Genomic DNA, 26,123 nt, shown 5'->3' with positions numbered 1-26,123 from the left:
GCTGGAAATGTTCTCTCTCTTGGTCAAGGTGGTGGTTACCAGGTATATAATGTATAAAAATTAATCGGTTTTATACACTTGATTGTGTATAAAGGTATACTTCAATAAAAAAGTAATTAAAAATATGCCTTCAAAATGTGCATGGATAAAACCTCAAATGGTTCTTCTTATAACTTTAGACTTTGGAGCATGTAATAATGGTCATTGTTATTTTGTTAGACATTAAACACCACTAAGATAACATACATTCTGAATCAACAGCAGTTTGGGTTAGTGTTTGCGTCTTGTAACTGCAAAAACATTCACTTATCCTAAGAGAAAATTAGAACTTAGAAAACAAATAGACTTTTTATCACATGACCTTGTAAGAGGGAGCAGCTGTCTCCATTTAGTTGATTAGTTTTTTTCGTTTACAGTGGCATTTCATTTATTGTTGACAGCACTGTGGAATGCAGTTTAGTTTCAACAAATTCAATTCTCAAATGATTTGTGGATGGCTCCTACTGTCAGGATCCTTTCCCATGGGACCCTCTGGACAGCCCACCTGATATTACTGCTAGTGGCTTGCAGGTTCTAAGGGGGCAGTCCATGATGCCACTCCACAGGGCAGGGGTCCCTGTGTTACCTGTCCAAATTTTGTGTGCCTGATGCTTCAAAAGGACAATACTCAAAACTTCAGAATTTCGAGTAAGGAAGAGTTTATTGATCAAGACAGTACCCAATCAAGGTGATGGGGGCCTTAGAGGTTTCTCAAATCCATCTTCCCCAAGCCCCAAGTTCAGGCTTCTTTTAAATCAAGGGAAGGGAAAAATGGGAGGGGCAAGAGGTGACTGATATCTGAGCACCCACAGGGATCATAGGAAGAGCTCAAAGTCTCCAAATCTCTTTGTTACTGGTCCGTTGACCCCTGCGATCTGAGCCCAGTATTGAGGCCCCTGCAAATCTCTGATAAACAGTCAATATTTTGTACATATTTCCCCACCTCTTTGGGAAAGGTACCTTCTGGAAAGGCACAGTTCTTCCAAAAACTCAAGCCTCAAGCAGAATTCCTCTAATGATTAGCATATCTATAGCAGGAGCTATTAGCCTGAAAGACTTGGGAAAATGCAGGCTAGAATTAAGATAGAGTCAGAGAGACCGAGCATTTTACTCTGTTAGGCCACCTGCGTGTGGCTTCTGAACCTCTGACTCAGACTCTTGAAACAAGACAAACGCTTTACAAACCACTGGCCAAGTGTCTGTTTATAACTCGGAATTGTTTGCTTTTATTATATGTAAAATTAGCCACTCTCTGGACAACCTGCACAAGCCGTTTATCTCTGAGGGCTTCAGTTTTTTCACCTGTAAAATGGCCAGACATAGTAGATAAGAGACGTCAAGATATGTGAGACTCGCTGGAGAGATTTAGCCTAAACAGGAAAGCAGGTGCTGTAGCAGACATTTTTCAAGACTTTGGCTCAAAGAATGTCAGTCCTCAGTTTTTTTTTAGTCATAAAGGACATGTTTTAAAAATATATACCCGGTGCAACAATCTTCAGCTTCCATCTCACTGAGTGACATTTAGAATACACTAGCCTTGCAAGTAGGTACTCTGAGAATGTTCTGTAACCTGCCCATTCCTTTCCCTTCACCCCACCTCAAGTCTTCCCTTCTTCGTTAGGATAAATGAAACCACCTTTTGGATATTTTTAATTTTTTTCTTTTGCAATAATTTTAACTATAAAAAAATTACAAAAATAACACAAATTTCCTGTGTACCCTTCACCCAGCTTCCCCCCAAGACATCTTACATAACCATCACCACTGGCTATTATTTTACAAGAGTAACCTCCTTCCCGACACTTAACCCCACCCCTCATCAGTCTTGGAATCTGAAAATCTAATATCAAACGGTGACATATTTGCAATGCAAAAGTGAGGAGCTTAGACTAAAACTCTCCCTGGTTCCTAATCCAGAGTTTGTTGTGTCTTTACATGATCCAGCTTCACAGGATGTTAAAAAAAAAACCCAAACGAAAACCAATGGTTTATTTATTTAAAATAGAGGCAGTGAATAACTCATGAATTCATGCATTTGCTTATTATTCTTCCTTGTAGTGGAGATGGATGGATGAATCGATTTATCTCTCTGCCTCCACGTCTCTCTGCACCATGCAAAGGAAAATGAAATAAGTTAGGGAAGGCACCGAGGTGTAATAGAAAGAGGATGTGGCTGAGACTTGGGAAGCTGAAGATTTAGCCCTGGTTCCGCTGACAGAGTGAATGTGGTAAGTCTCTCCCCGAGCTTTCATTTCCTCATTTGAAAATGAGGGAGGAGAACTGGGTGGGGGTGCACTCAGAGGTTCGAAATGTATGTGAGTCTATGGGAAATGGGCATTGGCAGGTGGGGTTCCCTAGGGAGCTGAGATGGGGATTAGCATGCAGGCTGCTTGTCGAGGAGGAGCTGTGGGAGCAACACCGTGGAAGGAAGAAGATGAAGCTCACTGGGGCAGAAGGAGAAGCCAAGGCTCAGTGAAAGCCTTGACAAACCGCAGGGAGAGCTCTGGAGCTAAAGCACCCTTTGGAGTAGCATCAGCAGGGGTGAAAGAACCAGGCGTTTTACTCCACATCTATCAGTGTGGGCTGTCCCAGGATGGGTGGGGGCCCTGGCGAGGCAGCTCTCTGTACCTTTAGGTGATTCTTCCCAATGACTCTCTCAGCAGCTGGGCAATAAAGTCTTCATTGAAGGTCATCTGAGAGGCTCATTACAATGTCCACCGCAATGCAAAAGCTTTTAATTCATAGAATAATAGGAATAATAAGATATTGACATTCAGAGGGATGCAAGAGATCATGCAGCTCAACCTCTTCATTGAACAGGGGAAGAAAATGCAGAGTTCAGTGATGCTCAAGGTCACATGGCAAGGTCATAGCAGAGCAAACCCTTGTCATTGCCTCCATTGCTTCCAGAACAGGACAGCTCACATGCTATGTACCTCTGGACTCTCCACAGGAGCATAGAGAGGACCAGGCAGGCCACATGCTGTCTCTAGGGTGCCACAGGTGGCATCAACCACAGCCAAAGGGGCCTGAATCCATGTTGGTACTTTCTAACAACTCCTCTACTCCCAGTGCCTTTGGCCTCTCAAAGAAACTGGCATTCATCCTTCTGGCTTCCTGTGAGCCTGTCCAGGGAATTTTTTCAAGTCAGTCTTTTTCTCCTTGGCATCTGGTTAAAAGGGAGAAGGTTAAAAATGCATTAGGATTAGGCCTGGCGGCGATGGTGCCTTCCACATGGGAAATTCATCAATTCATCATCGAAAGCTGGATTGACAGAGCACAGAGCCAGACCTGAGAGGACTGGGACTGGCATTTTCTCCTGCATTTGCACAGATTAGAGGCTGGTATTTTCTACTGTATTTGCACAATTCATCTGCAAGGGTTGCTAGAGGGTCAGAGAGGCCCAAGTGGCTGGGTAACGGGCTCTCTGGGTTCACGCTGAGAGCCAGTCTCTGTGCTTGGTGGCAGTTAAGGTGGGGCTGGGAATCGGGGAAAGCATGCCAGAAACGGTTACATTTTGTAAGAAATGTGTCTTATCTTGTTCCATTCACAGACGGAAAGAAAACATCAGCTCCAGAACCAAACCTATTTCTCCCCTTAATCCATTTCTATAGAGCTGCTCCCAACAAATCTCTCTCGTGTTAGACTTCCGGGCTTTAGACTAATGGGTGCACTGTATTTCTCGGAAATTTAATAAGAGCAGGATGTGCCTTTTGTAATTCCTGTTTCTGTGTCTTATCTCCACATAATGCGTTATAATGGAAATTAATTTAGTGCTCTTCAGATAGCAGAGTGAACTGTCAAGGTGTGAGTTTCTTTTAGCCTTGTCGAAAGTTCTCCCCGCCTCCTTCTCTCCCATCTGAATGCTTAATATCGTCCAAACAGGAAAAATTAGCTTGCTGTAAATACATGGGAGTTACTTTAGATCCAAGGGACTCCTTAGCTTCTCAAGCCTGCATCCTACCTGACTCTCCCTGCTCAGTCTCTCCCATCTGTGTCCCACCTGGATACATCCAGTTGAATTGACCTCTAGAAATTTCCAACATCTTCATATTTTTCCAAGTCTCTCTCTCTCTTTGTATATGCTGGTCCCTTTGTGTGGGCCACTTTTCCTTGCCATCTTTACCAGAGAAATATCTACTTCACCTTTTAAGACTTCTAAAATGTCACTTTCTCCAAAGGATTGTGATTGGGGCTCTTTCAGTATCGGGGTTGGGGGTGACGGTAGGTGGGCATATCAGAATTCCCTGGTCCCTGCCCCAGCTGAGATTCTAAATCACTGTTCCCTCTCTCCATGGAGAGAATTGCTGTAAGGGAGACAGATTTAGCTCATGGGGCTGCCCTATGCCATGGCTGCTTTTGGAATGTGTGCTTTTATTTGGTCCCTACTGGGTGGATTATCAGCAATTCCCGTGTAGGGACCTGGTCAGCCATCATTGGTTTCCAGCACTTAGCAGGCCTAGCGAGAGGTTTGTAAGAAGTTCGTAAGAATCTTCTTCAAATAATACATGAATGAAAGAGTGAAGGAATGAAATATGAACGGGAAGTAAATTCGTTTCCAAAAGAAAATAGCTGGAAAAGTGATTTTTCCTCTGACTTAGAAGATTACAGCTTTTTAAAATAGAGATGCCTTTCTCTTTAAAGGAAAAAAAAGTAAAAAAAGTACAAGATTCTTCAAGTCAGATGACATACAGAATTTTTCACAGTTCTATAGAAGTGAGAACAGTGAATTCAATCCCCCTAGACCCAAAAGGCATGTGCAACCCAAGTGTCCGCCTCTCCCTTTAAGGGTACCTTCCTCTGGAATATCTGGGGAGGAAGAAACTTGTTTCAAATGTGCTCCCCTGAGGTGTTCCTCTGTGAAGCAGGATCTTCTCTTTTCCATCCAGCACAGCCAAGGCCTCTTCTCTACCAAGTGTCAGCTCTGGTAGCTCCTGGACTCTCCCTCCCTACCACCATCAGTGCCTCTCCCTCCGCCACGAAGCCACAATTTAGGCACAGAACCTATCTCATGCCGCCATTCCTCTATTTCTCACACCCACCTCCCCTAAGGCTGTATGGGAGAATCTGATTTCAGTGAAGGCCGGGGAGGGGTAAGAAAAAGGAATAGTTCACAGGAGGGAAACATTTTACATGTACTTTATGTTACCATCCCTGGTAACTGAGAGAAAAGCCCAGTCAGCCCTTCACAGAGGTGACACGCCCCAGTTCCTAGCCTTGTTCCCTCCTCTCAGGTCAATCTCCTCTGAAAGAGAATCAGGGGCTACCATGTGCATTCACCACCTAACTCCATGGGGTACTGTTTACTCAAAGTGGTGGAACTGGTGCCCCCTTGAGCTGTGCAGTGTAGCAGCTCTGAAGAAAATCTCCTTCAAACCTCCATGGTTTCAGCAAAGTCCACTGCCTGGCCCCAGAGGGCTGATCTTTCCAAGTTCATGCCCTCCATCCTCCATCTCTCGGCTCCTCCTAGCCCTCTGGAGACAGCCATCCCTAGCACTAGCCATAGCAGGAGAGCTCTTCCTTGGCATTTAAAGTGGGTCTCTTTTGAGCTCTTCCTGCAGAGGTGAGATTTATTTACACAGATTATTCTTTCTGTTGAACTGGGGTAACTATTGACTGAACTCCCAAAGACATACACGAATTCTCTCGGATAGTACAATCACTTTAGTCCATATTAAGAAAATAAAATGTTTTCCTACATAGCACAATTATCCATGCACCGACCTCTCACCATGGGGAATTATTTTCTTATATCATGCATAATAATGTCACAACACCCACTCCACCTTAACTCTTCTTCCAAATCTGTCTGGGCCTGTGTGAAGGAACAGTGTCAGTCACAGACCACTACCCAATGGCGGCATGTCAAAGAATACAACTCCTTTGGGTAGGGAGGCACGTTCATTCTCCGGTTTCATAGGTAGTTCAAGTTCCCATGAGAACCCCTAAGCAACTACGAGGCACAGCCTTTCTGCCCATTCTCAGCTCTGCAGGCAGGAAGGCAGTCATCATTGGACTATCCTGGGAGGAATTAACGTGTGTGCCTTCAGGAAGTTGTACCCTTACAGCTCTCAGGGGAAGCCAAGGCTTGTTCCTGTCAGAAGCAGTGCATACTCCTGTGAAGCTCAGAGTGGCTATAACTGTGGAGAGGGAGGGAGCATGATGAGCCACTGAGGCTTGTTTGTTATGAATTTTCCTTTTAATTGTTTTTGAACCGCGGTTAACTGATGTACAGCAGATCTTCAAATAACATCATTTCCTTCAACATCCTTTCCTTATAATGTTGAAGAGAAAAAAATAAAATCAATTCTTGGCCAGGGCCACTGTCTGTATGGAGCTTGCATATTCTCCCTATGTCTGCATGGGTTTTCTAGAGGAACTCTAGTTTCCTCATTCCAAAGATGTGCATGCGAGGTGACTGGCGTGTCTAAATTGTCCCAGGCTGAGTGAGTGTGGGTATGTGTGAGTGGTCCTGTGATGGAAGGGCTTCCTGTTGAGGGTGGGTCCTGCCTTGCACCCTGAGCTGCCTGGATAAGTGACAGCCACCTGCGACCCTGAACTGCAAGCAGTTTGGAAAATAATCTTGTTTGTATTAATCTTTCTTAAGTGGATATAAAGCTCACATTCATTTCAGAGTTTAATATTAGAAGTGGTTTGGGTCTTTATTTAGAAATTTGGTGATTTTTTTGTCACTAGAAATATGCCACAGGAACTTAACTCTTGTTGATATCAATTAGCCTATGGTAAAATTGGTTGTGTTATATGTAGTTTAACTTAAAGTTTCAATTTCCAAGAACTTATCAATGACATTGAGGACTTACTGAATTCAATTCAAGGACATTTAATGAGTGTACTTGGAGCTGGTGCTGCTGTGTTAGGTGTGTACTGCTTAGAACAAAAAGATGAATCATACAAGGTCAAACCTTTTGGCCCTGATCACAGTAAGAAATACCTTTAAAAATTATGTTTAATTGTGGTTAAATACACATAATATCAAATTTGCCATTGTCACCATTTTTAAGTATACAGTTCAGTAGTGTTAAGTACAGTAGCCACCCCCTATCCACCGGGGATACGTTCCAAGACCCCCGTGGATGCCTGAAACCGTGGGTAATACTGAACCCTGTGTACACTATGTTGTTTCTTGTACGTACATACACTTTACAGCTGCTCTTTGGCATATTCAAGTTGTCAGCCAACATCACTACTCTTGCACTTTGGGGCCATTATTAAATATAATAAGGATTACTTGAACACAAGCATTGTGATACCGTGGCAATCAATCTGAGACTAAGATGGTTACTAAATGACTAAGGTACATGTAGTGCATACAGCATGGACACACTGGACAAAGGGATGGTTCACATCCCAGGAAGGATAGAGTGCGATGGCACAAAATTTCATTACACTTCTCGGAATGGCATGCAATTTAAAACTTATGAACATTTTGTTGCTGGGATTTTCCTTTTAATATTTTCATACTATGGTTGACTGTGGATAATTGAAACCACAGAAAACAAAACCCTGGGTAAGTGGAGACTATTATACTTCACAATGTTGTGTAACAGAATTCTAGAACTCTTTTTATCTTACAAAGTTGAAACTCTATACCCATTAAATATTAATCCCCTACAAGAAATATCATTCATGTTGCAACTCAGCATGGGCACATGTGTACACATGCACTCATGCACCCTACTAATACAAAAGTTTCACAAAATAATGCTTGTTCTTACTACATGGGACTTACTGATATTTTCTTTTATTCTATTATACTTCTATTCTATTCTATTCTATTCTATTCTATTCCACTTATTTTTGAAAATGCTGATTAAGACCCAGTAACTTATTTCAGTATACTGGTTGGTTCCACACCTGTGCTTTGGCATGCTATACTGTAGAATATAGACAAGGTCACAAATTGCCACTTTACAAGGCAGAGTCAGATTTGGGACACAAGGCTGATGGATTCACAAGAGGAAGGGAACCTGTCGAGTCAGAAAGATCAAAAAAGTCACTTGAGAGAACAGTGTGGTCAGAAATCTGCCTCAAAATCTCAATGAGATTTCAACTATGAGTAGGGGATAAGGGAGAGAGAGTGTGGGTTAAAAAAAAGACGTTCCAGGAAAATGAAACAGCAAGTATGATCCTGACTGCACCAATTACTGAATGAACTTGTGCCTCCATTTCCCCATCTGTGAATGGGGATAGTAATATTATCTGCCTCTTAGTAATGTGAAGATTAAATGAATTAACTCATGTAAAGCATTTAAAAGTGCCTGGTACATAGGAAACACACAATGCTCATGCATTAGTTATATTTTATTATATATACATCACTTATCCAGATACTCTACCTATTTACAACATTGTTGAGAAAAATGAAATGGACCATACATTTTACCAAGAAGCTTTCAAAAAGCTATGGAGTTATTGGCATGGATTTAATAGGCTGTTGTTAATGGAATAGTAAATAGTAAAACAGTAAAAGCAGCACTAATAATAACTAGCATTTGTTGGATGTCCCAGGATGGTATTAAGTACTTCATGTGCATACTTCCATCTAATCTGTAGCTATAGTCAGCACACAGTCATTCAAATCTAAGCCCTGGACTATTTGGAGTCTATACAGATTCTTTTTAGGGAAAACTTTGCCTCCACTAGAAGCACATTATTGGGGAAGAAGGAAGCTTGACAGGTAGAGAGAAGTCTCTTTAAATATGGACAGCCTAGGGGCACTGTCATGTGTAATGTGGCAGAAGTCCCAGGTTCCACTGAAGCAGCACTGAGATGAAGCCCTGCTCTCAGGGCTGCCCAAGGCTGCAGAGAGCATTTCCTGGGTAAATCTTTGACTCAGATTTGAGAGCTGGTCCTAAAATTTCCAGTCTCTGAGTCTAATTCTGTCATTTGTAGAAACCTCAGGCTACAAATTGTTTAGCTGCCTGTTTCCTGGTGGCCAACTCATGAAACTCTACCCAGTGCCATCACTGGTGGCATTGACCTCTTGACCCAGCTTGTAGGTTACTGAGTTTGCTATATTCATCCTGCACATTTGGCTATGTGACAGCTAACCCAAGACCAGGCATGAAAGCTCTTACTCTTTACTCAATAGATCGTTTCTGAAGACTTCACTCAGAGCCTGCTAATTCTTATAGTAGGTATGATTTTGATCAGTCCAAGCAGGTGACTTTCTATCTTGAAGGCAATTAGAAGTATCAAATTAGAAAGGATGATTGATTTTGTGTATCAACTCTACTGGCCAAGGTGTGCTCAGTGTAACATGATTCCTGAGTGTGTCAGTAAGAGTGTTTTCAGGTGAGATTAGCATTTAAATGCGTGGATTTAGTAAAGCAGATGGCCCTCCCCTGTGTGGGTGGGCCTCATCCAATCTGTTCAGAGTTTGAATAGAACAAAAGATAGAGGAAGAAGAAATTGCCCCTTTGCTTCCTGGTTGCCTGCTGAGCTGGGACACTGGTCTTCTGCTTCTGGATTGGGATTTATACCATTTGTTCCCCTGGTTCTCAGACTTTTAGACTCAGACCGGAATAAGACTTTCCTGGGCCTCCAGCTTGCAGAAGGCAGATCGTGGGACTTCTCAGCCTCCATAATCGTGTGAGCCAATTCCCTGTAATAAACCTCTTCCTATAGATACCCTATTGGCTCTGTTTCTCTGGAGAACCCTGACTAATACAAGGCATGTGTATGAGGAGAGGCTCTAAAGATGAACATGCTGCCTACAAGATAGTAAGGGAAGAAAAAACCGAGACATTATACATAATAAATGCATGTGCACAAAAAATATGGCACCTGGAGCCATTTTGGGATGTAACCACTCTCCATGGCTTCATAGCCCACTGGACCCTGCATATAACAAACCGTAAGCAACTCATGGACAGAAGGAGGACCTGAATTCTCAAAGGGACGTTAACTGTCAGAAGGCAGCAGAGGGCATAAGTGGAAAGAAAGAGATTGACTCAGAAGACCTGGGGGTCAACCTCAATTCTACCACTTACTGGCCATATGACCTTTAGCAAGTCACTGTCCCTCTCAGAATGGTTTCATATTGATCAAATAGGGGTGATGTACATAATAATAGTAGAACACCTGCTACAGGGTTCTTGTGAAGACAAGATAATATACAGAGAAAGTCCTCTGTGAATTTAAAAGCCCTAAGTAAATGTTTGAGTTTAATTATTCAGTCAGTGTTTTAGGAGAAGAAATATGTGCAATAACATTTAAAAACAGTTCCCTTAAAAGTTGGAAAAAAAGAGTTTTGGAATGGAAAAGAATAACTTTCAGTCATCTGAAGAATCCACTTATGTGAAGTTTGTGACATATATGTATATGTATGTGTGGCATGTGTGTGTGTGGGGGGGTGGGGGGGTGGGCAGTTTTGTAGAGCCGAACCCTTAACCTCTGGAATCTGATGCTATCTCTGGGTAGATAGTGTCACAATTGAATTTAATTCTTGAACACTCTGCTGGTTTCTGAGAATTGTTCATTGGTGTGGAGGGAACCCATTCCCACCATTGGATTTCGGGTCTCAGAGCATTGATTCAGTTGGTATCAGTGATGCAGGTTTGCTTGAAAGGTCCTGGCTCAAGGGAACATGATTTTGAAGAGAAGGGCTAAAGGCATGGAGGTTGAGGAACCTTTGATCCTTAATGGTCACCTAGCCACCCATAGTATGAAACTGCAGCTGTGCTTCAATCAGTTAGTTACTAAAGGTTAGAGTTACCAATGGAATTTAGACTTGGTAGTAGTAGACCTGACTCCCAAGAAGTTGGCTCAATGGCTATATAAGAGAATAAAAAATAATAAGAAGTATGCTAAATATACGATTCCCTGGTGATTATCTCTGTAATAGCCAAAATGAAAGTAAAAGTAAGTGCTGGATCAGGTCTTGATGCTGAACCAAACTTAAATTTGGTCAATCTGATCTTCAGCCATTAACCTCAAAGCAATAGAAAGTACTTCTAAGACCACTGGTCATCAAGAAGGTAGTTAATGTAAGGGTAGGGCAAAATCAAGAAATGACTGAAACCAGGGACTATGGTGTGAGGGAACTGGCTCATCATGTGGATCCATAATGCCAGCTTCCTGAAGAACTTTTACTGACATGAATGGTGAGAGTAAACAATTTGGTTGTGCCTTTGGTTTTGAATGCTGAAGAGTAGAAGAGCGTGTTTGGATTGATGCAGGACCTGTAGCTCACAACCGAACAATCACAGATGGCTGTATGTGATCCAGACACTCAGGAAATTATTCCTGAGGAACACCTAGCCTGATGGATTGAATAAAAGCCACTGTAAGGTCTGTTTACCCTAAGAAGGGGGACTGTCCATCTCTTCCTGTGAATGCAAAGTGGAACACACCTGATGAAGAAGCTATGTTTCATAAGTAAGCCATTTGGGACTGGCTTTATGATGACTGGAATAGTCACCCACTAAGTATGTCATTACTTAGGTAGGAATGGTAAGTACTATAATTAAGGGGACCCCTATTGCATGGGTACTCCATGTAACTTTACTGCTACAGAATTGAACAACAGTTTGATAAGCCTCATCAGATTTTTCTATCTTAGCTTTCTCATATGGGCCTTACTGATACCAAGACCATTAAAGTAATTGTAAAAATGGGGAGAGACACAGGGGAGAGCCAAGGGACTACATCCAGCAGAGTGGAAGTCTTCAGATGGTTATTGAAAAATGAGATGAATAAAGTAGACATTGATGGAGTTGAACAAAGGTGTTGATATAGCACTACCAGAGACAAGGTATACCAATGAGACCTTCTTGCTGTCCCCAACACTAAAGAGTCTCAAACAAGTACACTCTATTTATCCCAGTATGGGGTAAAGCTGGAAGGCAAAGATTATGATGAGAAATCTGACAAGGAATTCACTGGAGTGATAGTTAGGCAGATTAATTGAGATGAAGTTTGACCTAGAGGCCAAGCACCCCCCATCTGGGGACTCAAGGCCATATGCACATGTGTGGGTAAAAAGGCCAGGTGGAGGAGAAGAAACTTTTCTGGGACTCCTTGATACAGAATCCTGTTACACTGTAATTCCAAAACTTGTTGGTGAAGCCTTAATAGGGGCCTAATTATCCTTCTAATCCTTTAGATTAGAAGGATAAGGAGATGCAACAGTTGATGAGATTTAAGATGAAAGTTTGGATGAAAATTGGTGTTTATGAACAGATTTTGTGTGAAGTGGTTGTATCTCCTCTACCTGAATGTATTATTGGGATGGATATTATGTCTTACTAGAGAACCTTTCCCCCACCTAGTCCTGTAAAACGGAAGGCATGTAAATCCACTCACAGGCCAGTTTTAAATGGTCATGCTAAATGGGAACCACTGGAACTGCCCGAACCCATACAGGTGGTGATTACATTATAATAATATCAGAAACTGAAGAGCAGGTTAAGATTGATTTGAATGTACTGGTGATGCACATGACCTACCGGCGCTGGCTAATAAATCCAGCAATGGTCCAAGGGGTGGCCTAAACAGTAAAATTCTGAGGAATAAGCTGGGCAGGAGGCACCCAGGATATTCCACAAGCAACTGAAAATAAACTGCCATCACTACCCACCCCTAGGACCAAATAAGAAGCTCAATTGGTTTATTTGGATTTTGGAGAACGAATATTCCATATCTGGGAATATGATAAGACTACCCCAAAGAACTTTGTATTTGAGTAGAGACCTGAACAAAAGTAGGTCATGTCTGAATTACAAAAGGTGGCAGCTCTCTCAGCACCTTTGGACCATTATGACCCCCACTCAGATATAATTTTGGAAGTGCCTGCTGCCTGTACTCATGTAGAGCTGGAGCTTATGGCAAAATCCCATGAGCCCCACCCAGCATTGACTCTTGGGATTTTGGACCAAAAAATTCTCAGATGCTGCTACGTGAAATACACCATTTGAGAAACAATTATTAACCTGCTATTGAGCATTAATTGAGACTGCCTCAATGACCGAAGAACATAAAATTATCATGGAACCTGAGATACCCATAATGTCTTGGGTGATGTTAGAAAAACACTTTAATGAGGAAGGCAGTGCTCATAAGAGTTCCATAATAAAATGAAAATGGTTTAAACTGGAGTGTGCTGGCAGGGGAATGCAAGTGTTCCCACTGAGTGATATGAAATCTGGCATCACCCCAGCAGGAGGGGGTCATTAGTTCTTCCCCACTAATGCAGTAAAAATTACAGGTCAGCGAAATTTAGAAAAAGTAAGATTTATTGAAAGTACATTTTAGAAAGAGACGGGCCATGCTAAATAAGGCTGCAGCCCTGTGGAATTTGGGAGATGAAAAGATAATAGATAAAAGACAGACTATGCTCCAAGGGGGGAGCAAATTTTCCATGAAGAGAGCTGTAACAGCTCAGAAATGCGGCTGTAAAGGGAGGGTACAAGGGTGGTACTAGATGATCAGCATATGAGATCACCTTGACTGACAGTTGGCTGCTATATAACACTTTGCCTACTGTGCATGTGCTTATCCAGAATTCAGTCTGTTATAATTAAATTCATGAACTTCAGGCATACCTATGATATTATAGTGATGGTATAATGAGGCTGAGGTTATGGAAAGGTTAGAGTAGTATTTTCTGCACTCACATTTGTGGCTGGTTTGGCCAGCAGGTTTGTGCCTTAGGATTTTGGATAATTAATCATAAAAATGGGTGTTTCTGGGTGGTCTTTAAGGGAGGTTTCTATGGTTTCAGAGCTGAGCCTTTGCTCCTGTCACTCACACCTACCTAACTATCTAAGACAAGGAGACATCCACTGTATACATTAGCAGATAGCTTCTTTTCCCCTAGAACCAACTTCATAGCCACATGAGGAGATGCCAGAACTGATTATCATGTGGATAATGCCCTACGAACAGTTCTTGACTCAACAATTAGAAGCTGCTGGTTTTATGGATGGCAGTTCCAAGATGAATGGACCATATCACCAGAGTTTTGATCAAGATTGTGGAGTAGGTAAATGCTGTGCTTGCCTCCTCTCATGATCACAAAATTGCAAGTAAACTAAACAACAATCATCATTGAGAATCACCTGAAGTCTAGCTTACCATAAGTACTATAGGTAAGGATATAGAGAAAAAGCCATATCAAGACTGCTAGGAGAGGTGGGGACACGGAAGAGGCTGGTCCACTCTCTGTGAGTAGAGATTAAAAATTGAGAAAGATATCTTGGCAGCAGAGCTCTCCCCTTAGGAGTGAGAGGTCCCAGCCCCAAACACAGTTCCCAGCCTAGGGTTCCAGTGCTGGGAAGAGAAGACTCCACAACTTCTGTCTGTGAAAACTAGCAAAGATTATGACTGAGTGAAATGGAGGTGGCCGGAGTCCCAGGTGTTTGTCTTAAAGGGCCAGGCTCAGACTTACTCGTTGACGGACTCACTCACTCTGAGCTGCAGCACTGGGGCAGCGGCTCAAAAGGTGCCAGAGATATTCAAAGAGGAGGTGGATTGTCTGGCTTCAGGATGAGGACTGGAGGGGCAATTTTCTCCCAGATTGAAGTGTTGGTAGAGGACATTGTTCCTTTGTTGAGCTGCCCCCCAACCCAGCCTGTACACCAAGGCAGGCACCATATCAGAGTCTATATCAACTTAGCCAGTACCATTAGCCTCATCCTGGTGATTCCCTGAGACCCGTACCCCATCCAACTTGTGGACTCACCCAAGCTATACAAACGGCTTGTCTTGGCTCTTGCTGTGAACTTTCCTAAAATCTCTTAAAGATTCACAAACCCCAAACAAGCAGCTTCTGGCCTTAGCATGTTCCATACTTCTTGCTAAGTAACTCCAAGCCTAGTACTAGTGGCAGCTGGCCTCGGTTCAATAGCTTAGCCTCTCCCAAGCACCTCCAAGCCAAGCACAAGTGGAAGATCACTTTGTAGCTCATACCAAGTGGCTTTGGAAAGGATACAAGCTGACCTTAGGCTGCAACAGAGGCCCTAGAACCAACACACCTAGTGGCTGGATTCAGAGCACTCAAGAGCACCACCCAACCACCTCTACAAAAGACACTTTGAAAGGGCAGACTAGGCAGGCACCAGAGCCTTGCTAAAGCAAACTCTGCTCTGTAAGGTCAGCCCCTGCACTACTGTTTCTCCACTATGATCATGGCCAGTCCTCACAATTAATCATCTCAAAAGCCAATTCCACCCATTGATGTGCAAAAAAAGCAACCAAGGCTCAACTACAACAGGAAGGCACACAATCTACACAAGAGACACACCCAAAGAACCCGGCTCAGGTGACTAAGGAGACTGTGCTACCGGGCCCCACAACGGCTAGTACATAAGGCCACTCTACTAAGACCAGGAGACAAAGCAGCTCTGCCTAATACATGGAAACATATACAGGGAAGCAACCAAAATGGGAAGGCAAATAAACATGTCCCAGATGAAAGAATAGAACAAAGCTCAAGATAAAGAGCTAAACAAAATGGAGACAAGCAACCTACCTGATGCAGAGTTCAAAACACTTGTTATAAGGCTGCTCAATGATATCAGTGAGAACTTCAATAAAGATATAGAAAACATAAAAAAAAAAAACAGAGATAGAAATCATAAAAAAGAACCAGTCAGAAATGAAGAATACAATTACTGAAAGGAAGACTACATTAGAGAGAATCAACAGCAGATTAGATGAAGCAGGGTTTTAAATCTGTGATTTAGAAGATAAAGTAGGAAGATAAAACAGCAGAAAACGCTCAATCAGAACAGCAAAAAAAGTAAAAGAATCCAAAAAGAGGGGCAGTTTAAGGGGCCTCTGAGCCTCTAAGACAACATCAAGCATATTAACATTCACATCATAAGGGTACCAGAAGGAGAAGAGAGAGAGCAAGGAATTGAAAACCTATGTGAAGAAATAATGATGGAAAACTTCCCTAACCTGGCAAAGGACATGGACATACAAGCCCCGGAAGCACAGAATCCCAAATAAGATGAACCCCAAGAGGCCCACACACCCACAAGACATATCATAAATAAAATGCCAAAGTTTAATGACAAAGAGAGAATCTTAAAAGCAGCAAAAGCAGTTAGTTATGTATATGGGAGCTCTCATAAAACATCAGCTAATTTCTTAACAAAAAATTTGCAGGCCAGAAGGGCTTGGCATGAAATATTCAAAGTGATGAAGAGTAAGAACCTACAACCTAGGTTACTCTACCCAACAAAGCTGTTATTTAAACTCGAAGGACAGATAAAAAGCTTCCCAGACAAGAGAAAGCTAAAGGAGTTCATCACTACCAAACCAGTATTACAAGAAATGTTAAGGAGACTTCTTTCAGAAGAAGAAGAAAAGAAAAAGATAAAAAATATGAATAATAAAATGGCAATAACTAAAATCTATCAGCAATTACTTTAATTATAAATGGATTAAATGCTCCAATCAAAAGGTAGGGTGGCTGAATGGATAAGAAAACAAAACTTTTACATGTGCTGCCTATGAGGGATTCACTTTAGATCGAAAGACACATAGACTGAAAGTAAAGAAATGGATTTTCATGCAAATGAAAAAAAAAAAAGCTGGGGTAGCAATACTTATACCAGACAAAATGGACTTTAAAACAAAGCCTATAACAAGAAACAAAGAAAAACCCAGTAATCTCACTTCTGGGTATTTCTCTGAAGAAACCCAAAACACTACTTTGAAGTGATAAGTACACCCATATGTTCATTGCAGCATTATTTACAATAGCTAAGATATGGAGGAAACTTGGGTATCCATCAATGGATGAATGGATAAAAAAGAGATGGATATTATATGCAATGGAATATTACTCAGCTATAAGACAGAATGAAATCTTGTCATCTGCAACTACATAGATGAACCTAGAAGGTACTATGCTGAATGGAGTAAGTCAGACAGAGGTAGACAATGTCATATAATTTCACTTATATGTGGAATCTGAAAAACAGGATAAATGAACAAACCTAATAGAAACAGATTCATAGATACAGAGAACATTTTGATTATTGTCATATAGGAAGGTGATTGAGAGTTGGGTGAAAAGGGGGAAGAGATTAAGAAGTACAAATTGGTGATTCCAAAATAGTCATGGGGTGAAAAATATAGCATGGGGAAAATAGTCAATAATATTGTAATAAATATGTATGACATCAGATGGGTACTGGATTTATCAGTGTGATCACTTCATAAGTTATGTAAATGTCTAATCACTGTGTTGTACACCTGAAATGAATACAATATTGTATGTCAACTATAACTGAAAAATATATAAATATTTTAAAAAATAGACTAAAAAAAAAAAGAGAGAAGAGAATAGACCAATGGATGGCAAGACTCTGACTGAAGAAGGTAAGAATAAATTGGCTCAGTGAGCTGAATTGCATGCAGTTTTCCTAGCTATGATAGAAGAATTGAGCAGTGGTAAGACCCTCTACATTTGGGTTTTTACTGACTCATGGGTAGTGGTCAATGGCCTGGCCATAAAGTAAGGCAGGAGGGTAATGGAAGCCTGGCCTACTAAAGGTGTGCCCATATGGGCCATGGCCTATGGAAACTTGAGAGGTGCATTAAACTAGGACATGTCGATGCTCATCAGAAGAATGCCCTTATAGTTTAGGAAAGTGATTGGAAACAACAAATAGATAGCGCTGTGTGCTCACTTGAGGTGTGTACCTGGGTCCATAAAATGAGTGGATTTGGGGGCACTGCAGCAATGCAGAGATGGGCTGAATCTAGACATTGTTCTCTTGCACCCTCTGAGGCACAAAATACCAGTAATAACTCTGTTGTCTGTCAATAAGAGGCTACAGAGGGCTATGTGGCAGATTCCCTGGGGGAAAGGCCCTGAATGTAACTGGCAAGTGTTCAGCTATGTGATAGACTAGCTTGCAATAGAAAAGAATTAATATATGACATAAAGAAAGTAAATCCATCAGTTTTATATTAGAGATAATTGTCCAAAAATGAATGGACTATAAACAGAAGTCAGACAAATGTCTTTAAGGTTGTTATAGTCACTTCATGAAAGTCTCTCTCTCTATGCCTTTCTGTCTCTATCTCTGTTTCTCTCTTTATCTGTCTCTCTGTCTCTGTCTGTCTCTGTCTCTGTCTCTCTCTCTGTCTCTCTTTCTGACCAGGGGACAAATCAGTGACCATGATTATGGAAGATGGATAATCTATACCGTGTCCATTGGGACAGTAAAAACTGTTACTTTCAGCCTCTGTTTGGGGGCTATCATATGGATTTTGTATTTTTCCTTTAATTTTTTGATGGAAAGGTGGGGCTTTTGACATTTTGATGAGGGTTTCCCAGAGCATGGGACTTTCAGTGCTAAAAGCAGGATGGATCTCAGCAAACTAGTTTGGTTACCCTAATTGCCTTCCAAGAACACACACACCAAACCTACCGCCGAAAGAAAGGGAGAAAGCTCATTTTAAGCTCCTCCAAGTTAAAAGTTTGCAAGAGCAATGGTTTATAACCTCACACCTTAAAGGCAAGTTTTCTCTAAACTTCATCAAGTGAATTGCTGCTATTTTAAAATCCAGAGCACTGGAAAAAAATCAATATCCTAGGAAACCTCTAAAACTTCCACACATTGCCCCTATATTTAAAGAACTCAGGATGTCCTGCTAGACTGCCTCAACCATTCCTAGAAACACTTTCCCCACTTTTACCTACCAATCCTACATCCCATCACAGACAGAAACATAGTTTTCTTGCACTTGGGCTACTTAGTCAATATTGTCATTTGTTTATTTTGTCTACTATCTGGTTGGATGATTATTGGTATAGGAACTGAAGAAAAGTAATCAGCCATGATCTTACTAAATGACTTCAGACTATCCCTGAACCCTTCATGAAAGAACATACCTTCCTCCTTGGCCTATCTGTGTATTGAATTGAGATTTACTTTCTAAATTAAGTACAGAGATGTACTGAACTTTGAATATAGTATATGTGGACCAGATCTTCCTATCTGGACAAAATTCAGTGGGAAACTAACAATGACTAAGTCATAAACACTGTTCCAGTTTGGATTTGACCCCTGAAGAAGTTCCATCTGTTTGTGGGCATCTACCCTAATGATTTGGGGAATTAGCTTAGGGCGCCTCCTGCTAAAACAAAAGTCAAGCTGCCTATGTGGCCATTTGATGCTCCAACCACCTGTGTTCAAAATAAGCCCTTCATTAGTAGCCTCTTTAAACATGGTGTCTTAGGTCTGGCCCCGAGTCTGCATACCTCTAGACACCTAGTGAAGATGTCATGGAATTTAACTCTGATAACAGACAAGTATACTGCTTTGTTGAAAATCCATGCCGCCTTAATGCATGTCAGTCCCACTCATCCTGTAGTTCTTAATTTTAATACCATCCTCTCCAGTGTCCCAGTTCAGGTCTCTGTTGTTTTACCTGGCCATGGCATTATTTTTCCTCCTCAGTGTACACTCATTCCCAATACCTCTTACCTTTTCTACCATGACCAATAGCACACATTAATTACACAGATGGGGTTAGTTAGAGAATTGCTTGAGCTATTGCAACCACTAAAGCCGCTTCTCTCAAGGATCACCTATTTCCTCTTGCCACCTGCCAACCATAAAACAACTATATGACTTAAAGAATGAGCCCCTGATTAGAAAAAGGTCATCAGGAAATCAGCATTTTGCCTCCTTTACCCTGTTTACAAACTATTTACATCCATATAGTCATTCCATAACTCTTATGTTCCTTCTACCAGTCAATATGTCAGTAGGAGGGGACACATGGGGAAATAGAGGGAACAGAACAAATCAGAACTGCCTGTGTGTGCCTGGATTATCTAATATAGCAGTTTGTCATTGCGTGTGCTCTCTGCTTGCAGTGTAAGGAAGTTGGCCCAGGAGCCATCCAGGGCTTGACCAGTAATTGAATGCCTTTCAACAACTAGCAAATTAAATGTATTGACCTTTTCCTACCAAGTGATAACTCCAAGTCCTAGTTATAATATGCTTATTTTCTGGAGAGTCCAAGATTTTCCCTATGAGATTAGTTTACAAGCTTGAGTGTGCATGAGGACCAGTTGGAGGGCTTGTTAAAATGTGTATTTCTGGGCCACACCTCCAGTTTCTTGTTTAGTAAGTCTGCAGTGCAGCCTAAGAATCTGCATTTTAACAAGTTCCCAGGTGATGCTGATGCTATCCATCTGGTGACCACACTTTGAGAACTATTGCCCTAGAGGAAAGCAGACATTATACTTTGCCAAAATATTGCTCCAAAAATATATTCCTAAACATAGACTAAGATTGTTTCTAATTTTATGAGATAAGTTTTCCAATTTTTATGTAAAGCCCTAAACATTAAATGCTAACTATAGAACCCGTAAGCTTGAAAACCATGACAAGGTAAAGAGCAAAAATTATACATTAAGCAAGATTTAAATAGGCATTTCAATGAAGATCTTAAATGGCTCAAGATATAATGAGTTATAACTTGAGTTATAACGACTGCAGAACTACAACCAGAGAGCCCAGCCCATAAGATATTGGGCAGGATGGTGTATGATGGTTCCAACTTATATTCCAGCTGTTTTTTTCTAACGCCTGGAACAGCAGTTGGCAAATCGTGGCCCACAGGCCAATCTAGTCTGCCACCTGTTTTTATATGGCCTGCCATCTAAGAATGAATTTTAGATTTTTAAGTAGTTGAAAGAAAAAGAAAGATGACTATTTCATTAAATTTGAATATTATATGAAGTCGAAATTTCATTGTCCATAAAGTTTTATTGGAACACAGCTGTGTCTACTATTTTTGTATTGTCTGTGGCAAAGTTGAGAAGTTTTAATAGAGACGGTATGTCCCATAGAGCCTAAATTTTAACTATCTGGTCCTTTACAGAAAACATTTGCTGACCCCTACTCTGGAGGGAAAAGCATCCACTGAATGAAGACCATGTAAAGCCTGCAAGGGAGTAGTAAAGAACTCTTTGGAGATGTAGAGTTTAAGACTTGAGACATGGACAGGAAAATGCTGAGTTTCCATAGGATTGTTAACCACTTTTACGTTGCTTATCATTGTAGTTGGCTAAGTTTGCTAGAAAGAGCTTTCCCTTTGCCCTCTTGTCATACCCCTAATCTCTCGGTGTCTCTGATCTCTTATTCATCTGCATCATCCATTCCCAGTACCCTAGCAAAAGATTTAGTAACCAGTTCTCTAAACCCAGCAGCTGCGCTGGGAAAATAAGTCAGTCTTGGGTTCGTGTGTATGGCCCCCTTGATGATGGTGAGTTTTCTCTTCACAGTTTTACTATACATATTTTGTTTTAGAACAATTCCATGGGTTGGATAAAGACTTCCAGATAGACTAGAGTTGGAACAGTGCCAGACAAGAGGTTGCATACTGATCACTATGGTCACATACAGGCCCTACAAGCTTCGCAAGAGTGACACAGTCAACCATTAGGCCAGTGATAAAAGTGCAGCCTCATAATCTCTTGTAACTGGCAACTAATGAAGCATATTAGATCATAGCAAATTCACCAAGACACAAACATTCAGCAAAACAAACACTAATAATTTGAGTACTGAACAAACACGATGTTTTGTGATTGCAGAGTCTGAAGAATAACTGACAACTTGGAATACTCTTTCCAAGCAAACAATTTAAAAATGCTTGATTGAAAATATGAAATTTTCATTGATAAAGTCACAAGTACGTCTTTTCAGACATTTTCCTAAAATTTGTGTATTTTTATAGGCAGGAAAAGTACGTGAATTTATTTGTATACAACTAAAAATTATGAATTAAGCTGATTTAAAAAGCAAGAATTCTATTTTTCTACCATAGTCTTTAGCTCGAAAACTTTTGATCTGTTAATAAGAGAACACAAGCCAAGGAATAAAAAGTCCTGGTTCTAGAAAGAACAAATATATGGGGGTGGTTTTTTGGTTTAAAAGTCTTTTGTGGATCTTGGTTTTCTAAAATATGTTTTTTAAGTAGAGATACTTTTGTATAATATCTCTTTAAACTTCAAAAGGTGGTTAAAAAACATTTATATAACGAAAAAGGAAAATTTTACAGTTACGTTAATATTAAGAATGTGATTTGTTTTACTCCACAGAGAAAAATGCAATCTCTTTATGTAAATGTAATATATTGTGGGCTTTCAGTTAAAATGCATTGTAATCGTAAAAAATGGCATCTTTTATGAATTGGTGTTAGTAAAACCTTTAGTAAAATCCAAAAAAAAAATCTAAAAAAAAAATATGCATCTAGAGAAAGGTTTCCACCTGAACATTTTGGATAATATTATTTTATTGAATAGGTAATAGAGTTTCATGGTTCAATGAAATCAAAACAATCCAAAAAAGCATGCATTAAAATGTTTACTCTCACTCTTTTTTCCATTCACTCCATTCATCTTGTTTCCCATAGATAACCATTTGTATTAATTACCTGTTTGTCATCTTTGTGTTTGTTTTAGCAAGTAAAAACACGTAAGAATATTTATTCTTGTTTTCTTGCTTTCTCTCATAGCATAATAAAGTAGCATTATAAAGACACTGTTAGGTAATTTGCTTTTTTCACTTGCTATATAACCTGTAGCTTTTTGTTGTACATAAAAAGACTGCATTCTTTTTTTCAGCTGTGGAGTGCTCTATTGTGTCACTTTATCACAGTCTATTCAATCGATCTCTTATTGCTGGGCCCTGCTTATTTCCAAGATTTTGCTGTTGTGCCCTTCAGGAATGTTTTAAAGTTTTCCTCTATAGGTTTTGTACATTTTCTATTAAAACAACTGGTTTGTTAGTATTTTGTTCTTTCTCTTGTTCTGAGTAAAATTTTAAAATATAATATCTGTCACATTTTTCTATTACACATGTATTTTATCTTGTTCAACTTGTTTATGTATTCTAGAATTCTTTTTTAAATCGATATATAATTGACAAATATCATTATATTTGTTTAAGATGTACAACATTGTATATATTGCAAAATAATCAGTTAACATCGGGTCACCATACATAGTTAAAAAATTTTCTTTTCTTGTGATGAGACCTTTTAATATCTATTCTCTGAGCAAGTAGTAAATATGCAAGACAGTATTAACAATAGTCACCATGCCTTATATTACGTTTCCTTGACTTATTTATTTGATAACTGGAAGTTTGTACCTTTTGACCCCCTTCACCTCTTTCTTCCATTCCCCACCCACTGCTTCTGGCAAACACCAATCTGTTCTCTTATTTATGAGCTTGGTTTTTTTGGTCTTTGTTTTATTCTTAGATTCTATATATAAGTGAGATCATATGGAATTTGTCTTTCTCTGTCTGACTTATTTCACTTAGCCTAATGCCTTCAAGTTCCACCCATGTTAATTGCAAATGACAAGATTTTTTTTTTTTTAATGGCTAAGTAATATTTTGTTGTATATGTATATATATTTCACATTTTCTTTATCCATTCATTTGTTGATGGACGATTAGGTTGCTTTTATATCTTGGCTATTGTAAATAATGCTGCAATAAACCTAGGGAAGTATATATTTTTTCAGGTTAATGTTTTTATTTCTTTCAGACGAATACCCAGAAGTGGATTACTGGATCACATGACAGTTCTTGAGAACCTCCATTATGTCTTGAGGAAACTCCATACTGTTTTCTATAGTGGATGCATTGTTTACATTCTCACCAAGAGTGTGCAAGGGTTCTCTTTTTTCCATATCTTCACCAATATTTATTTCTTGTCTTTTTGTTAATAGCCATTCTAATAGGTGTGAGGTGGTATCTCATTGTCATTTTGATTTGCATTTCCCTGGTGATTACTGATGTTGAGCACCTTTTCTGTTGGCCATTTGCATGTCTTTTTTGGAAAAAAGTCTATTTAAATCCTCTGGACATTTTCAGTTTGATTTATTATTATTATTATTATTTTGCCATCAAGTTTATGAGTTCTACATGTAGTTTGGATGTTAACTCCTTATGAAATATGTGATTTGAAAGTATTTTCTCTCATTTGGTAGGTAGGTTGCCTTTTCATTTTGTTGTTGGTTTCCTTTGCTATGCAGATGCTTTTTATTTTGATGTAGTCTCACTTATTTATTTTTGCTTTCGTTGCCTTTGATTTTGGTGTCAGATCCAAAAATGTCATTGCCAAGACCAATGTCAAGGAGCTTACCACCTATGTTTTTCTAGGAATTTAATGGTTTCCGGTCTTACTTTCAAGTCTTTATCCATTTTGAGTTAATTTTTGTGTATGGTGTAAAATGGTGGTCTAGTTTTCCCAGTACAATTTATTGAAAAGACTGTCCTTTCCATATTGTATATTCTTGGCTCCTTTTTCATAAATTAATTGACCACATATATGTGGGTTTATTTCTGGAATCTCTATTTTGTCCTACTGATCTATGTGTCTGTTTTTATGCCACTACCACTGTTATGGTTACTAGAGCTTTGTAACATAGTTTAAAACCAGGTAGGGTAATGCCTCCAGCTTTGCTCTTTCTCAAGATTGTTTTAGCTATTCAGCGTCTGTGGTTCCATACAAATTTTAGAAATGTTTGCTCTATTTTCTAATATTCTTTATTTGCTTTTAGAAGTTGAATTTATATGATATTAGAATAATGAACATTTGTGTTTATATAAAGGCCTCTCAGAAGTTGACATTTTATACTAGAATTGTTTTTAATTAAGACTTCTAATAACACATACACTATATGAAACAATGCTTATGCATAATCATAAAAACTTAAATTTACATGTATCCTTACTTGGTAATCACATTAGAGATATTAGAGATTTTCCTTAAAATATTCTGAGAAAAAAGTAAAGCTTTTACTGATGTTGGTCTAATGTAACACTAATTGGGAGAATGACTTAGATTTATATATTGTAAACTTTGGTATAACAACACGTGATCTATTTTTTTATATAAGGGGATATTTATTGATCATTGTAAGAGGAAGACTTGTTCGAAAAGGTATAAAGATAATATAAAAAGTTCTAATATCAGATAGAGATTCGATAATGTAAATATTTAATTGAATATGTAAAAACATGTAAGTTCTAATATTACTAGTAACTGAATAATAAAAAGCACAGTTGGTTTGCTTATCTAGATCTGTGTTTATGAATCTTCAGCTATAACCATGCATTTAATCATTGCACATGTCCCAGAGATGTTAAATAAAACTCTTCTACATAACTTTCTACATATCTCTTAAAGTGGTGTGACACAACTGATTAATACCCTACTCTACTAGCTGAATACTGCCACTAAGAAAATACTAGTAGTCAAAACTATTCTTTTTTTATTATTTTTTTAACAATTAACTTGATTGTGGTGAATATTTCATGTTTATTTATATAAAACATCAATTTGTGGACCTTAATTATATATAATTATATATAATTGACAATTAGTTGCTTGTATTTACATTGTACAATTCGATGAGTTTTTTTCAGTTATAGTTGGCATACAATAATATACCAGTTTCAGTCATTAGCATAGTGATCAGAGATCCACTTAACTCATCAAGTGATCACCCCACTAAATCTAGCACCCCGCTTCCCCCTTACATATTTATTGCAACATTAGTAACTACTTTCCCCAATCTACATTCTACAACTCCATGTCTATTCTGCAACTATCCATTTGTACCTCTTAAACCCTTTGCCTTTTTTTGTTCCCTTAACACCCCTCCCATCTAGTAACGCTCAAAATATTCTCTGTATCTATGAATTTATTTCCTCTTTTGTCGTCGTCGTTGTTGTTGTTGTTGATTTTGTTCTTTAGATTCCACATGTATGTGAAAACATGAGATACTTGTCTTTCCCTAAGTGACCCATTTCATTCAGCGCAATAACCTCTAGGTCCATCAAAGCGATATCTTTTTCCATCCCCTTCCTTTTAGTTGTATGTGTCTTTTAATCTGAAGTGAGTCTTTTGTAGGCAGTGTATGTAGGGATCTTATTTTCTTATCATTCAGCCACTTTATCTTTTGGTTGGAGCACTTAATTCTTTTCCATTTGAAGTACTCATTGATAGGAATGTAATTCTTACCATTCTTTATTCCTGTTTTTGATATCTGTTTTTTCTTCTTA

Source organism: Pteropus medius, unplaced genomic scaffold (assembly GCF_902729225.1).
Source record: "Pteropus medius unplaced genomic scaffold, Ma_sr-lr_union100, whole genome shotgun sequence".
NCBI lineage: Eukaryota > Metazoa > Chordata > Mammalia > Chiroptera > Pteropodidae > Pteropus > Pteropus medius.
Note: the sequence above shows the minus strand (reverse complement) of the source record.